Consider the following 17,332-nt stretch of genomic DNA (forward strand, 5'->3'; position numbering starts at 1 on the left):
CACACTTTCGAGGTGGTAGCTCTTTCTACCCGGGTGGTAGCTTTCACTCATCCTATGAGATAGCTCTTTCTCTCATTAGGGCATAACTAGTATTCGACTTGTGAGAGTAGCTTCATACTTCGTAGGTGGTAGCTCTTTCCACCCAACAAATACAACTAAACAAAAAACTATTTTGTTCCTTCTTTTCATTTTTCCATTTTTTTTATTTTTATTTTATTTTTATTTTTATTTTTATTTTTTATTTTTTATTTTTTATTTTTTATTTTTTTTTCAAAAGAAGTAAACCTAACTAGTCTCTTTAACCTCAAACATGAGTTTCCAATAGAGTTCAAAGAGTGAGTAGTACACTAAGTGTAAATCGGGCAAAAATTCCTAAAAATTCAAGCAAGAACTAGAGCATGAAAAACATTCAATGTTAACAATTCTCCTAGACTTAAGAATACAAACATTGCAACTAAGGTGAACCACCACAATCAAGAACAATAGAAAAGATGTGCGCATTATGAAACTCCCCCCCACACTTAAGTTGTACATTGTCCTAAATGTACACATGCAAGCTCACTCAAAATATATCATTCAAAAATAGATGTGGGAGAAGCAATCAAAACAATACTCCCTTGACTCCTAGTGTTGCGTTTGATGAAGCTAATTCATTGGGAGTAGTGTTCCAACGGATTGTGAAGCTCGCACGGCCAAGTGCCAAAGCACCTTGGCCGTGCCCATGACTAAGTCTCAATTTCCAAGAAGACAAGACCATCTGCACGCATACACGAGGGGTTCAGTGAAGCTCAAGAAAAACAAAAATAACTCGAGTGTATAAAAGATGAAGCAATAAATACAACTCGATAATGCAAAATAACATAAACTCAGAAGGAAAATCCTTTCTGAGTGAACAAGTCTAAAAACAAGAAAATAAGATAAAGTAAAATGCATGAAAGTAAAAGAAAGGTCAAGTGTCGAAGTCGCTCTCGGTCTTCGCTGCTGCTGCTGCTGAAGTGGAAGCAAATAGTGGGTCCTCTGGTGCTGGGGTCGAGGATGGAGGTGCTGGAGGCACTGATTGTCACACCCACCCCTTCTACCGAGGTAAATGTGGCACCCATCAGTTAAAAATTTCTTTTTAACTGGAAACCTGACACCTCTCAGAAAACAAATCAGACTTACAAATTATAATTTACAACTTTACACCAACTGCAAGATTCAAATATATAAATACAACAAATATAATAACTCAAATTTGCGGGTACAACCGCTACAAGATCACAACAACAATAAATAGAAAGAAAGGAAGGGGGACCCACTGCAATCCTGGACTTAACCCTGACTAGCTCTAAACTTGAACAGGCAATCTAGGGTCTTGCTCCTGCAGTTACAGCACATTCAGTTGGTCGGTAGTGGCTTAATAATTTCAAATACTCAAATACAATATATATAAAGTATATAAATACCAACTTCTCAAATAATTTTCCAACTTTTCCAAAATACCAGAATTCTAGCAAAATACATTTTTAAAGAACTTTTGAAACATAAATTCATCATAAATCAATATCAAATCAATTTTCTAAGAAAATCCAAATAGTTGTGAGAGACTGCCCTCCTAAGAGCGACAGCTGGGCTTCGCCCCCTCATCACAACCCAAAATAACAAGTAATATAAAAATCTATTCTTAATTCCACAGCCTAAAGACTCTCCCCCACTTAGCTGCCGTCGCGACTAGGTTGGGAGCCGCCAAGGTCTTCGCACCCTTGACGTTGGCCCATCGGTCCCATATGGTGACTCTGGGATCCCGATGTATAATCCAATCAGGGCTCTACGCTCCCACCTGATCTGGACAAATCAACACTTAGGTCCACCACGCCACCTCTAAAGGCTGGCCCGTGGAGACCCACTACTGCAGTAGTCGGGACTTAGCCCGCCGTCACCATCCAAACCAACATGTAAATACAGCAATAAAATAAACTGTATAAATCATAACATATGGTCCTTATCCAGGACAAACATTCACAGTACGATACATGCATAATACCAGTAAAGCTCAAATACATGATACTATTCATATATCAAGAATGAAACCAATTCCACAAGTATTGTCGGTAAACCTTTTTAATATGCGCACATGATTTCACAAATCATTCCAAATCAAAGCATAGATAACCATCAAAAATAAATACATGAATTGAATAATTAAATCACATATACATGTATTTTCACTATTCACAAATACGTATAATTATACAAAACTGATGTATCGATATGATTGTCAGGAACATCAACGGCAAGTAAATATACGTATATTTTAACCTTATACGCAAATTAAACATGATAAAATGAAATACTTAAATGATTATTTCCAAAATACTAGTTATTAAATAGTTATTTCAAAATAATAATAATTAATCAATTATTTAAAATAATAGCCACTACCAACTCACCTGGTGTCCTTGGGTTCCTTGCTAGACCTGGAACTCCCTCCCAAGACTGAACAACACCTAACAGAATAATAATATAAAAATAAATAACACATTTAAACCCAAAATAAAATACAATAAACAATAATAGACTCTCTATTGGGCCCAATCACTCCAATCGGTTAAAATCCGACCTTGCATAATCCAACTGGCTTTCAATTGCACTTAAACCAACTCAGTTTAGGCTAAACACTGCTGAACCAATCTCAATTCCACTAAATCAAGCTTAATTGCACTGAACCAAACTCAATTTCACTGAACCAGATATAATTAAACCAACCAGCCTTGAACCAACTTAATTCTTATATAAAATCCATTGAACCAACTTGGTTCAGTCCAAAATCCTTAACCCAAATCAATTGAACCAAACCCAACCCATCTCAACTTGATTTGATCAAGCCCAACTCAACCAAATCAACTCAACTTAACCAAATCAATTCCAACTTGGTTTGATCCAACAAAATCAACTTGGCTAACTCAACTAATTCATTCTAACCATCATCATTAACACCTTAATCATCATCATCATCAACTTAATTAATCAAACCAAACCCTAATCTCGGTGCTACAGTAATTGCCAACCATCTCAACTTGATTTGATCAAGCCCAACTTAACCAAATCAATTCAACTCAACCAATTCAACTTGGTTTGATCCAACCAAATCAATTGGACTAACTCAACCCATTTCAATCTAACCATCATCATTAACACCTTAATCATCATCATCATCATCAACTTAATTAATCAAACCAAAACCTAATCTCGGTGCTACAGTAAATCCGGCAATCTCATCTTTGATTTATCATGGATACAAGGTTTTCCGGCACAAATTTCATCTCAAAACAACACCCTCATCATTCTCATTAATATTTCTTCAAATTCATCAACATTTTCATCAAATCCAACCATAAATACATATATATACATGCATACATACACATGCCAAAAACAATACAAGGAAGCCTCTTACCAAGCCAAGTCATCCCTCCGGCGAGCTCCCTCCGACGATCTTCAAGTTTTTCTCTTTAAAACCTCCAATTTCTTCCCATTTCTTCATTTTTTTTTTTTAAACTCTCGGGTTACTGTAGCAGCAAGAAGAATGATGGAGAAGAAGATGAACAACACTCAAGCTCTAGATTTTTCTCTCAATTAACTCTTCAGCCGAAATTCCGTTTTAGTCCTTGAAAACATAATTTCTTACAAAACAGTCCCTGAAAAACTCCACAATGGTCCTTGAATTATGAAATAGTATTCTCAAAAGGTCCTTTTAAATTATCCAATGGTCCCTGGATTATAAAACAACATTCCCAACTGATCTCTTCAACTTACCTTTTAGTCCTTGGTTTCCAGAAACATTTCATATCAATCCTTTTTCTATTACTCTTTAACCCAAAATCTTTTAAAAAGTTTTACATTTCGGTCCTTGTTCTTTCCACTTGGGGTTTCTCCACAAGGTTACTCTGTAGAAAACCTTACTGCAACTGTAGTAATACCCTGAATATATTTTCCAATAGTTAATCATAGGTTCAGGGTATTACACTGATGATCCGGGTCTCAAGAGATCTCGAAGGAAATCGAATCGGGCCATAAGATCTGTGTATTGAGCCGACTGCAAAGCCCGGAGCTCCTCTATCTTAGTCCGAATCTCCCTAACATCGGTCTCCAGCCTCTCGATACGATCATAGGCTCGAATACCCGGTGCAACAGAAGATGGAGGAGTCTGCTGGACACCCCCCGTAGTATCTCCTTCGCTTCTGGTGGTATCAGCGGTAGCTGTAGTGAGAATATAAACCCCTGGCCCAAACCTCCGTACTAACCCCATCATCTTGATCGTATCGAACGTAAGAGCGGTGGGCACAACTGTCCTCTCAGCACCACTTAGAGCGTCGCTCAAACCCATTCCTAGAATGAGTCTGGTGATATAAGGGCCCGCAAATAGTAGACCCACTCTCGTCGAACGACCCTGGTACTGTAAAACATCTGCTAGAATGCACCCTAAGTGAAGTGGTACATTGCGAGCCATGGAGTATAAGAAAAGCAGATCCAGTCTGGTCAAAGCGACTGTGTTATCTGCTCGACCTGTCACGGACCTGCTGATGACTGCGTGTACGTATCTGTAACTGAACCGGGACAAACTAGAAGCCTTCGATAATCCTGGTTCGTACTCCCCACGCCCACACAAAATCCTATATGCATGATATGGGGTGACTGACACTGGAAAATCTACTGGTTCGTACTCCCCACGCCCACACAAAAACTCAGTGATGCTCATGGAGAATGGATGTCCGAATGCCCGAAACTGTATCACCTCTGTAGTGCCAACTCTCCCATGTAGCACTCAAAACTCAAAGGACGGTAAAACCTCTAACGTAAGTGTGCGGTAAGCTGGTTCACTAATTGTCAGCAGCCTCCTCCAGCTTCCCACTGCCAGCATCTCATCAATCTCATTAATTACCTCATCACCCTGCTGAATATGTTGAAGCACTTGTACATCCGCAAAGCAAGTCTTACCAAACCCGAGTGCTGACAGTCTCTCGAAGCGAGCCTGATGCTCGGGGTTCGAGAATTCCATATGTATCGGCTCGGGTGAAGTAAGTCTGAGGCGCTTAACTTCGTTCTTCTTCGCTCGAGGTGCCATAGCTGGAGTGCAAAAGACGAAAATAGTAAAAAATCTCAGAAGCAATATACTGTAGAATTCCACACGGGCCTGTGGATATTACCCACGCCCGTGTGGCTCTGCAGGGCGTGAAACTCCCGCACGGGTGCACAACAAATCTTAACAATTAAATTGTAAAACCACTTCTAAATGCTTACTATACATCCATCATGCATGAAAACTCGCATTTAAAAGCATTCAATCCGTGAAAAACCATAATTGGCGAAGAAAAAAGGATAAAAGGATTACCGAAGAGATGAATATGAAAATGTCTGAAATTCGGTAAGATTAGAGAAGAAAATTCCTCCAATTAGCGACGAAGGGTCGGAAAAATAATCGGGAACCGTTTTTCGGCGACTGGAGATGAAGAATGAGATGGATCACAAGGTTTTTAAGGGGAAAATCGCGTCTCTTGGAATTCTGTGTATCCCCACGGGCGTGTGGAAATTACCCATGGCCGTGCGCCTTACTTCGAGAGCGCCACATGGGCGTATACACGTCCCTGTGCTTTCTCGGGAAAACGCTCCTTTGACTCTGACTGATCTCACACGGGCGTGCGAAAAATACCCACGCCCGTGCGCCAGACCCACAGGGGCAGACGCACGCTCCTGTGGCTTCCCTGGACATCCGAGAAAGATATCAAGTCTTCCACACGCCCGTGCAGAAATTCCCCACGGGCGTGGACATTCACAAGCCTAATTCACAGAGGCAGCCGCACGCCCCTGTGTTTTATCGGGATGGAGGGAACAACCTGCAGGGCGTCGCACGGGCGTGCGGAAATCACCACACGTCCGTGTGTGATTCACAAGGTCGCCCACAGGGGCGAGTCCACGCCCCTGTGTGCTCTCGGGAAAAACTACCCAACTCTGCAGGAATTCGCACGCCCGTGCGGAAATTACCCACGGGTGTGCGCCAGTCGCATGGTCATCCACAGGGGCAGCTGCACGCCCCTGTGCCCTCTCTGGAAGAGTTCACAGTACACACCCAGGGGCGTGTGGAATTTCCACACGCTCGTGTGTTTTCTCTGGATGACTTAAAAAACCTTGCAGGCTCTGCAGAACTAGTCTGAACATGTTTACACACTCAGAGCATGCCCTATTGTGTAAGATATACCAGATAAAAACACAAAATAGAACTCAAACGACCAAACATCGCTAATTCTCAACAAAACATACAATGAATTCTTTTAAAAAACCCACAATAAAATCGTAATACAAGCACTGAAAAATTGAAACACCAACACTTAACAATTAATTCATGCAAACAAACTAAACGAAAAGGTACGAAAACAGTAAACACTTGGGTTGCCTCCCAAGAAGCGCTTGTTTAACGTCACTAAGCTTGACGTATCTTTCTTACCTCACGGGGGTTCATGAATGAAGGTTGCCCTCTTACCCATAAGTTGAAAGCATGATGAGCAAAGTCTCTTGAGGGTAGAGGGTGTACTATCGGGCTTCGGACCACCTAACAATGGTTCGTCCAACTTTCTTGGCTCATGTACGTCTCCAACAGTCTTGGAGCATTTTCGGTGGCGTCTTCGAGCCCTCTTCATTTTCCGGAGCACCTTCTTCAAGATTCCTGGGGTAGATGTTTCCTCTCCAGTCGAACCAAGCATCATTACTTCTTCATTGCTCTCCTCTTGGTCGAACAAACCTTCATACGGATCCGGGTTGAACATTTCCTGTATATATATTCATCAACAATCTCATCAGTAGTGTCTAGAAAATACAAAGTGTCATCAAAATCGAGAGAATACCGCATGGCTTCAGCAAGGCGGTAAGTGAGCTTATCGTCTCTGACTCTCAATGTGAGTTCTCCGCCGTCCATGTCAATCAATGCTTTGGAAGTCCGCAAGAACGATCTCCCAAGTATCAAGGGTATATCTGTATCCTCATCGACATCTAGCACTACAAAGTCAACCGGAAAAATATACTTGTCCACCTTGACAAGCACGTCTTCAATGATGCCTCTCAGATGTCGTACCGTTCGGTCCGCCAATTGTAAAGTCATCCGAGTAGGTCTAGGCTCACCCAAGCCTACCTTTTGGAAGAAAGTATATGGCATGACGTTGATGCTTGCCCCTGAATCCGCCAATGCTATTTCCTCACCTAAGTTGCCGATGTTACACGGAATAATGAAGCTTCCCGGGTCTTTCTTCTTGTTCGGCATGTTCTTTTGCAACATCGCTGAGCATGAAGCATCAAGCACCACTGAAGCACTCTCCTCTAATTTCCTCTTGTTGGTCAATAGGTCTTTCAGGAACTTCGCATACTTAGGCATTTGAGCCAAAGCCTCAACAAAAGGAATGTTGATGTGGAGTTGCTTGAACAAACTCAGGAACTTCTTATACTGTTCATCCCCTTGGTCATTCTTTAATCTAGAGGGATAAGGGATTCTTTGCTTGAAAGGTGGGGGTGCCACCTCTTTCTCTTTGTTTGCTCCCATGTCAACCTCTACGACCTCGGGTGCGTGTTCTTTCGGCTTCTCAATCGGAAGGCTCCCTTCAACCTGCACCAAAAGTAAAGAAAAAGAAAATCAGAACGATGATGGAATAAGAAGATATGAAATAGAATGTGTAGTGAAATAGCTAAGAAAACAAAGTGCAAAGTATCTCTAAACGCCTAGCTCCCCGGCAACGGCGCCAAAAACTTGACAAGTATCCCTTTCTTATATCCCGCAAGTGCACGGGTTTGTCGAAGTAATAATCCCCGGTGAGCGGGGTCGAATCCATAGGGAGTAGGGAATGAAAATACTTAATTTGGTTCTTAGCTATGTGGAAGATCAATAGTGATTGGTGTGAAATTGATTCAATTCTCAATAATAAAAGAAACAAGTGAGAGAGCAAGAATAAAGAAAAGGGTAAGGCAATCGATAAAGATGGGGTAGTCGGATGATGCTTCACCTAAGATAATCGCTTCAAGTGCAAGAACTCTCTCTATTATGCTTCCTAATCAATGCAATGGTGAGTCGTGGAAATCCTTACATACATAGTCCCAAATCTAAGGTCAACTATGCCTAACTCTATTCATGTCCTGGAGGAGAGATTAAGTAACCCCTCAACCTCGCACTCGAACAAAGTTGCAATGGGCTCTAGGGATTCCAAGTGATAAATCACTTCCTAATTATAGACCTAACCCTTTGGTCCAGGCGGAAGGTCCCTAGCCACAATTAAGCCCTAGATACTAAGATCCCCTCAACGGTTCACTCCATTGCACGGGCAACTAGGCCACAACGGAGGTTCATCCCTTAGACCATTCACTCTATTATGGCCGCAAAGAACTCAAGGAACGGAGGTAGAATCTATCACGTCGGAGGGGAAAGGGGACGCTCCTGTACCTCTCGACTCACCCTCTCAACCCTCTCCAACCTAGCTTTGTCTAACGCTCGTGGTGTGTCACTCACTCACAAGGTTACCAACAACAACTCTTAACCCTAGTGTCACTCTAGGGGAAATGTTCATACAATCAAGCATTCAAGGTTGGAACTCACAATAAACATCAATTTATTGAAAGCATAATAAAGAAGTTCAATGAAACGAGTACATCCTAGGGTTCATAATCACCCAAGTACCCACTAGGGGTTTAGCTCTCCATGGAGCTAAGTACAATCAAAGAAATTAAATGTAAAAGCAATGAATCCATAAAGAAACCCCCTCGATGGTCGTGTCGATGGTCTTGTGGAAAGTCCTCTACTCGTCGTCCAAGGATTCCTACGTCCGGTATAGGATACGCCTCGATCGAAGCTCCCCTACCAACCTTCTTCCTAATGGAATCATGATGTCGGAGCCGTAGAACCTCTCCAAAACCTTGGCCAATAGCCCTCGAAACCCTAGCCGAAACACTCTCACCAGTTGGGGAAAAGATGGAGAAAAGAATACTGAAATCAGGGGTGAAATCGGCTTTAAATAGGGCTAGAATCGGGCGACTACATGGGCGTGTATGATGTCACACACCCCTGTGGAATTTCCACACGGGCGTGGATAATTTCCACACGCCTGTGTGGATTCTCTGTTTCTCTGAATTCTCTACCTGGCTTCTACAGTACTTGCTGAACTGTTTTGCTATAGTACCTGCTACAATAATCTGCCGGAAATACTCCTGAATTCCATACTTTCATTGGCATAACGCAAACGGCCACACGTTTACGTCGTGAATCACTTGCTTCTTCAATGATGTACACGTTGGTGGATCTCTTGTTCTTATATGCATAAATCAGAATGCTCGAGTGTGACTGCCTTTGTGCCCCTCCAAATGAATGTGCTCACTCGAATACGAGGAGGTTGGCACACACTCTAGCATCTCACACCTGACCTATGTCTTCGTGTTTGAACCTTAGCAAGATCTCCTCCAAAATAGGTGCATTATGATCCACATTGGCCTATTTCCTTCATACTCGGCCTCACAACCCTACCTGCATAAAAGTAACATAAAAAACACACATATTAATGTAAAAACCTGAGAAAAGTAATGCTCAACATAAGGAATGAACGCTTCACATTCATATCGCACAAGCACTTATTATGTCTAAATGTAGGTGTTTTCATATATATATATATCGTATTCACTTTGCATATACTTTGTGAGGTTTGATGCCCGTTTTATGCTTAGTTATCTACTATTTACTTTGTAGGGAATAAGAAAGCCATGGAGAACAAGAAGATATCATTTAGCCGAAAAGACAAAAAAACAGGAATTTCATACCACCCCCATACTATGCAATATGGGGGCTGTATGCACTGTAGCAGCGGAATGATTTTGAGTTGTCTGCCCTGATTTCCATACTACCCAGTATACGGTGCTGTATGGAGGCCGTATGCACCCCGTATGAAACGTGAATCTAGGGTTTTTGAGTGCTATACAACCCCCATAAAACCCCTATACAGCCCGTATATCGTGGGGGGTATAAATACTAACATTTAGGGCAGAACAAGGGGCTTTTACTGGGCTTATTTTGGGAGACCACTTGAGAGGCTTTGGGGGACCTCGGGAAGGAGAAGAAGGGCAAGGAAGCTAGGAGATCATTAAAGGCCAAGGTCCAAGACTCTGAAGGCAAGAAGGCAACATCATTCAAGGGAAGATGTACCACGATTTGAAGGAAGGAGACACGCGGCTAGAGGAAGCATCATTCGGTATTCCTTTGGTTGGGAAGCATTATTCGGCATATATTCTACCTCCTCCTCCACCATTTCATCTAGGGAGTGACACTTATGCTTTTCTTTTGTGTTTCACTTGATTGTATTGCTTGTTTTGGATAATGACACACTAGACCCCCAAGGCCACCGGGTGTTGGTGAACCTTGGGGGGTTTTATCATGTATTTTGGTTGATTACTTGGTAATTCCATGCTTGGGTAATTTTGAGATTTAATCCATTGTTTTCATGCTAAGTGCTACACTAAGGAGAAATCCGTAGCTCTTTTATGAGTGATGCATGTAGATGTGACTTTCTCGCATGTATTAGATCATGAATGGATTAGAAGGGGATACTTGTATCATCACGCCGAGAAATCGGGTGTTTGGTAGCCTTCCATATAGGTTTAAGCCGAAGAAGAGTAGGCTTGCTCCTAAGTAAGATTTCCTCGTACTTAATGCAATCGTAGGAATGCGGATTTGGAATAAATTCCTATCTATGTTCGTATGGGATTAGGGTTCAATCACCAAGAAATAGGGGTTGTTCTAATCTTGGAATCTCATGGTCCACTTTACCGTTACATCTTTTATTCATTATCCATATTTTATGATAACCGCTCAAGGGGATCCACATCCATAGGCCTTTGCATTACATTGCGTTTCTTGCTTGCTTATCGATTGTTCTCTCTAATTTGTTGATAATCTTGTTTTAGTTTTAATTGTACCTAGTAGAGTAAATTCCCTCACTTGAGATCTTAGGCTAGATAATAGCTCGAGAAGGAGTAATAGGAGATCCTTAGTCCCGTGTAATACGATCCTCATGTCTTCACATGAGGTATTACTTGGCGATTCCTTACACTTGCGGGGAAGCAATCACCTTCCACTGGGGCTTAGTTGCTTGTGCAAGGGATTGAAGCATTAAAGTAATTTTATCACTAGGGCTTAATTGTTGCTAGGGACCTTCCACCTAGACCAAAGGGTTAGGTCTACATCCCTTAGCCCATTCACTCTACTATGTCCGCAAAGAGATCAAGGAAATGAAGGTAGGATAAATCCAATCGGAGGGGAAAAGGGACGCTCCGCTACCTCTCGACTCACCATCTCGACCCTCTCCAATATAGCTTTATCTAACCCTCATGGTGTGTCACTCACTCACAAGGTTTACCAATATGAACTCTCAGCCCTAGTGTCACGCTAAGGGAGGATTCAGTCAATCAAGCATTCAAGATTGGAACTCAAATAAAACATCAATTAATGAAAGCATAGTAGAAGGTTTAATGAAACAAATACACCTAGGGTTCACAAATCCAAGTACCCACTAGGGGGTTTAGCTTTCCATGGTGGTAGTTACAATCAACAATGAAATCGAATGTAAAAACAAGTAATCCAAAGAAAAACCCTAGATAGTCATGGCAATGGTCTTGTGGAGAAGACTCGTCTCCTCCAAAGGTCCCCTTGTCGGACTTAAAACACATCTCGCCGTATCGGTGCCTATGAAAGTTTTCCCAATAACCTTATTCCAAGTTTAGTGTGATGTGGAAGCTGAAAATCCTCTCCAAAAACACTGCCAATAGCTCTCAAAACCGTAGCCGCATCCCCCTCTCAAGTTTGGGAAAGAATGGAGAAAAGAATGATGAAATCGGGGCTGAATCACGGCATAAATAGGGCTGGAATTGGGCATCCACACGCCGCTGTGGATATGCCACATGGCCCTATAGAATTTCCGCATGGGCGTGGATAATTTCCACACGCCTGTGTGTGTTCTCTGGAATTCTTCTTTACGGCCGGTTGTAAACAGTACCTGCTACAGGAATTTGCTACAGTGTTTTTTACCGTGCTTGCTGCACTACTGTCCCCAAAACACTCCCAAATCCATGTTTTCATCGAGGTAACACCAACGGGCACATGTTTATGTTGCAGATCACTTTGCTTTTTTCAATAACCGGCCTCATTGGTAAAGAACTTACCATCAATGCACAAGCCGGGATACTCGAATGTGATTTCCTCTGTGCCACTCCAAACCATTGTGCTAGCTTGAATACATGGAGGTTGGCACACATTCTCGCATCTTGAACCTGACTTATGTCTTCGCGTTTGACCCTTCTAAAAATTTCCTCCAAATAGTACGTTCATGATCTACATTGGCTTCTTTCTTTAACATTCGGCTTCACAATCCTATATGCATGAAAGTAACAAAATTACACAAGTATTAGCGCTAAACCCTAATAAAAGTAATGCTCATCATAGGGAAAGAACACTTCGTATTCTTCTCACACAAGCACTTATCAGGTACTCGGATAATGCTCTCCCTAGGACTAATGTTTCAAGTGCAAGACCAACTATTATGTCTCCTAATTGATGCTTAATGAGTCATGGACATCCTTGAATACACGGTCCCAAACCTAAGGTCAACCGTGACTAACTCTACACTATGTCCTGGCAGAGAAATCAAACAATCTCAACAACTCACACTGTGTAAAGTTACAAGATGCTCTAGGGATTCCAGGTGATAAACCCTATTCCTATGTATCGATCCAATCCTTTGGTTCAGGCGAAAGATCCCTAGTCACAATTAAGCCCCAGTTGCTAAAGTCACTTCAACGCTTCACTCTGTTGCTCGTGAAACTAAGCCCCAGAGGAGTTCATCCCTTAGTCTTTCACTCTACTATGATCGCAAATAACACTTGGAACATGGATGTATGATAAATCACATCGCAAGGAAAATGGGACGCTCCGCTATCTCTCGACTCACCATCTCGACCCTCGCCAACCTTGCTTTGTCTAACCCTCATAGTGTCACTCATCTACAAAGGTTACCAAAATGGTCTCTCAACCCTAGTGCCACTCTAAGGGAGAAATTATTCAACAAGTATTCAAGATTAGAACTCAATTAGAAACAACAATTAAGGAAATCATAATAAAAGGTCAATGAAATAAAAAAAATACATCCTAGGTTTACAAAATCTAAGTACCCACTAGGAGGGTTTAGCTCTCCATGGAACAAGATACAATCAACAATGAAATAGAAAGTAAAAAACATGAAATAGAAAGTATCAATGGTCTTCTGGAGTGGCCGTGTTTTTCCAAAGCTTCCCTTTTTAAGCCTAGGGCACACCTCGCTGGATCGGTACCGACGAAAACTCGCCCAATAATTATCTTCCAAGGGAATCACTGTGTCAAAGCTATAAAACCACTCCAAAAGGTATGCCAAAGCCCCTCTAAACCCTAGCCGTCAGCCTCTCATAAGATGGAGAAAAGATGAGAAATAGGATGCTAAAATCGGGCTAAAAAATGGCTTTAAATAGGCTGGGATCGGGCATCTAGACAGGCGTGTGGATGTTCTGCATGCCCGTGTGGATTCTCTGGAATTCTAATTTTTGGTCGGCTGTGAACAGTAATTGGTACAGTAAACTCCTACAATGATTTGATACAGTACCCCCCCCCCAAAAAAAAAAATCCTGAATCCACTTTCCATCTAGGCAACATAAACGAGCACATGTTTATGACGTAGATCACATCGTTTCTTCAATAAACGGATTCATTGGTGAAGATCTTGCTACTATTGCACAAGTTGGGATACAAAAATGTAACTACATTCGTGCCCCTCCAACTTATTATAATGGCTTGAATACATGGAGGTTGGCACACATTCACATATCTTAGAGCCCCACTTGTGTCTTCGCATTTGTTGCTTCAAAGATTCCACCAAATAGTGCTTCATGATCTACTCTTGGCTTCTTTTCTTAATACTTAGCTTCACAACCATATATGCGTAAAAGAACACAAATACACATGTATTAGCACTTAATCCTGATAAAAGTTATACACATCGTAATGAAAGAATAATTCGCATTCTTAACACACAAGCACTTATCAGGGAGATTCTGCTACCTCTTGACTCACCCTCTCGACCTTTTTCCCACCTAGTTTTATCTAACCATCATGCTATGTCACTCATCTAGAAGGATTACTAACACACCCCTTGTGAATGCATACTGCAAGTGCCCGGGTTATAGAAGTAATAAAGTACCCTGGTGAGTGGGTAGTCGTATCTACAGGGAATAGTGATCAAAATACAAGAATTGCTATTTAACTATGGTGAAGATGATTTAAAGTGGTGTGAACAATATCGATGCAAATAGAAATAAAAAAAAATGAAGGAGACGCAATAAAATTATAGGAGAGGCAATTGATAGAAAGTAGGGCACCCGGACATTTCTCACCCTAGGACTATTGCTTCAAGTGCAAGACCGATCATTATAACTCCTAAATATTGTTTAATGAGCCATGGAAATCCTTAAACACATGGTCCCAAAGCAAAGGTCAACCGTGACTAACCCTACAATATGCCCAGTGGAAAAGAATGCTCTCGACGCCTCACACTGTGTGAGGTTGCAAGAAGCTCTAGCGGAAAAGAATACTCTGTTGCTTGCGCAACTAAGCCCCAGTAGAGTTTCCTTTTTAGCACTTCACTCTATTGTGACTTTGATAAGTACTTGAGTAAACATGTTTTTATATGTGTTTTACATGCATTGAGCATCATTTTATATATGGTTTATGACTCATATCGTGTATTGGATGGTCTTTTATGCATACAGCTTGTGAATGCATTGTGTACGCAAAAGGAAGCAAAGATAGGCTATTAAGGCACTATGTTGAGAGTTTCTGCGCAAATCAAAGATGAAAGCACAAGAGGAGTTTATGAATGAGGAGATGTGCGCCAACTTCCATAGATATGCAAGTCAATTCACCATTTGGAAGGGCACAAAGGCAGTCACATCTTCACATTCCTACTCTTTGTGAGGATTTCAAGATGTTTCAAGATGCATAGATGAAGAAAAGTCTAATAGCCTACCACATAATCGTGTGCCCGATTATGTGGCCTCAAGAGAAGAATGTTTAGATCATGTTTATGGAAATCAATGTAGCAAAAGAATGTAGTAATTTTACTGTATTAGTACTATAGCAAAATTATTGTTCACGTGCCCATGTCGAAATTCCTGCAGCCCATGCGAGCACATGGAAAATCCACATGGGCGCATGGGGGCACGTGACAGACGCAATCTAAGGCCTATAAATAGCCATTTTGCACTATTCTTTCTCATCTTTTGTGAGGCTCTTGAGGGGTGAGATGGCTAGTGTTTAGAGAGGAGGTCTTTGCCGATTTGGAGGGTGTTCTTCACAAACTTTAATAGTTTCCTTGGACATCATAGCACTTGGGAAGCCACCGGCAAACTAGCTTCAGAGAGGAATCCTTTAAGACGTTGAACTACCTACCAAGGCCTATCATCACGAATACAAGGGGGTTTTTTGTATGGTTTTTGTTGCTTTTCATTGTATTAATCATTGTCTTGTAACTTGCCCCATGGAGGGCTAAACCCTAGTAGGTATTTGGGCATGTAAACCCTTGGATCTATGTTTTTGTGTTGATTTGCTTTATGTTTCGATTAAATCCGAGTTTATTTGGGTTTTAATCTTGTATTCCCATTGCTTGCTTGTTTTATTAATCCTTGTCGTTGATAAGATTTGCTTGATTTGTTACTTTGATCAGAGAGAGGTCTCAATTAGAGTTATAACTTCAAGGCTAAAGAGGGTTGAGAGGGTAAGTCATGAGATAGTAGAGTATCCCCTTTCCTTTCTGATTGAGTGTTTCCTATCTCTGTATTCTCTAGACTCTATGCAACCATATTTGTTGTGAGGCGTGAGATTGAGTAATTTCTCCACCAAGACCTTGTAGGGGGTTAGGGATCCTTTGCTGGGAATTAGGGTTGGATCTATCTTTAGGAATCGGTTTCACTCTTCGGTGTCCCTAGAACGTATTGCTGTTATATGGGGTGTGAGGTGTTGAGATTAAGCGATTTCTCCATCAGGACCTTGTAGGGGACTAGTACCGGTGTCTTAGAGGCAAGGGCCGGTTATTCTTGGATTATCTCGACTCTTTAGATTCAGTTTAGAAGCATTTTCTAAATTTTGAACTTCATGTTAGATCCTAGGATAAGCATTGTCCAGGTACCTCATCTTTATTAATTGAGATTCTCCCTCCATTTCATCCTCACATATTCATCTCCGGTATTCATTTCTTCAGACATTATATCACCACACCTCTCCATTTATCATTAGGCTAGAAAGCAGAGAAGAAGTTAGTACTAGTAGCCCTGTTCCCTATGGATTCGACTACCCGGCTCACCGGGTATTTTATTACTTCGATGCCCGTGCACTTGTGGTACATACACGCATATTTGGATGTGTCAAGTTTTTGGTACCGTTGCCCGTGAACAGGATACTAGGAATGCTAGGACTTTGTTGCTCTAGTCATTTATCTTTTTCTTTGTTTTGTCTATTTCACACTTTCTTTTTCTTCCATCATTCTCATCGGTTTTTGACTATTTCACTCTATCTTCTTCCGCTGTTTGCATTTATTTATTTTGTCTTGTGCTTTTTCTTGCATGGAACTTGAATGATGATTGATAAACTTATAGATTTATGTTTACATGTTGATGCTGTCACTAGGAAATTGATCGACTTGTTGCAGTTCATCAACAAGGCAATCCATATCGCAGCACCTATCACCCAAATCAAAGGAGCTACCCAAATATTTTATGGGATATTGATGGACAACATTGGGAAGCACCTCAAGAAGAATTTTAGTGGGATGAGATAGTTGAAGAGGATGTACTTTGGTTGGAAAGAGTGTTACCTTGATTTGTTGTGATGTCCGATTCAAAAATATTGAGGCCACATTAAGTTGTCACAATCAAGACAAGTGTCTCCCATACATGATGAGGCATGAAAAACATTGAAGAAATTGGGCAAATTGAGTACATTGGTGCGGAAAATAAAAAGAAAGAAGTTGAATACCATTTTGAGATTTTGGATTGTGTAACTGAAGATTGTGTTTTTGAGCGAGAAAATTTTCAAGAGGATTTTCTAGTGTCAAGTTCCTTTCATGTTGAAAATTGATGAGCGATCCGCAAGTGCACGGAGTCGTCAAGTAATACCTCTCGTGCGAGCACGAGAGGGTCGTATTCCCTGGGCCCAAGGATCTACCCTTACTTCCTCTTCGCTTATTGTCTAGCCGACAGA

This window comes from Dioscorea cayenensis, chromosome 12, assembly GCF_009730915.1.
Source record: "Dioscorea cayenensis subsp. rotundata cultivar TDr96_F1 chromosome 12, TDr96_F1_v2_PseudoChromosome.rev07_lg8_w22 25.fasta, whole genome shotgun sequence".
NCBI classification, from domain to species: domain Eukaryota; kingdom Viridiplantae; phylum Streptophyta; class Magnoliopsida; order Dioscoreales; family Dioscoreaceae; genus Dioscorea; species Dioscorea cayenensis.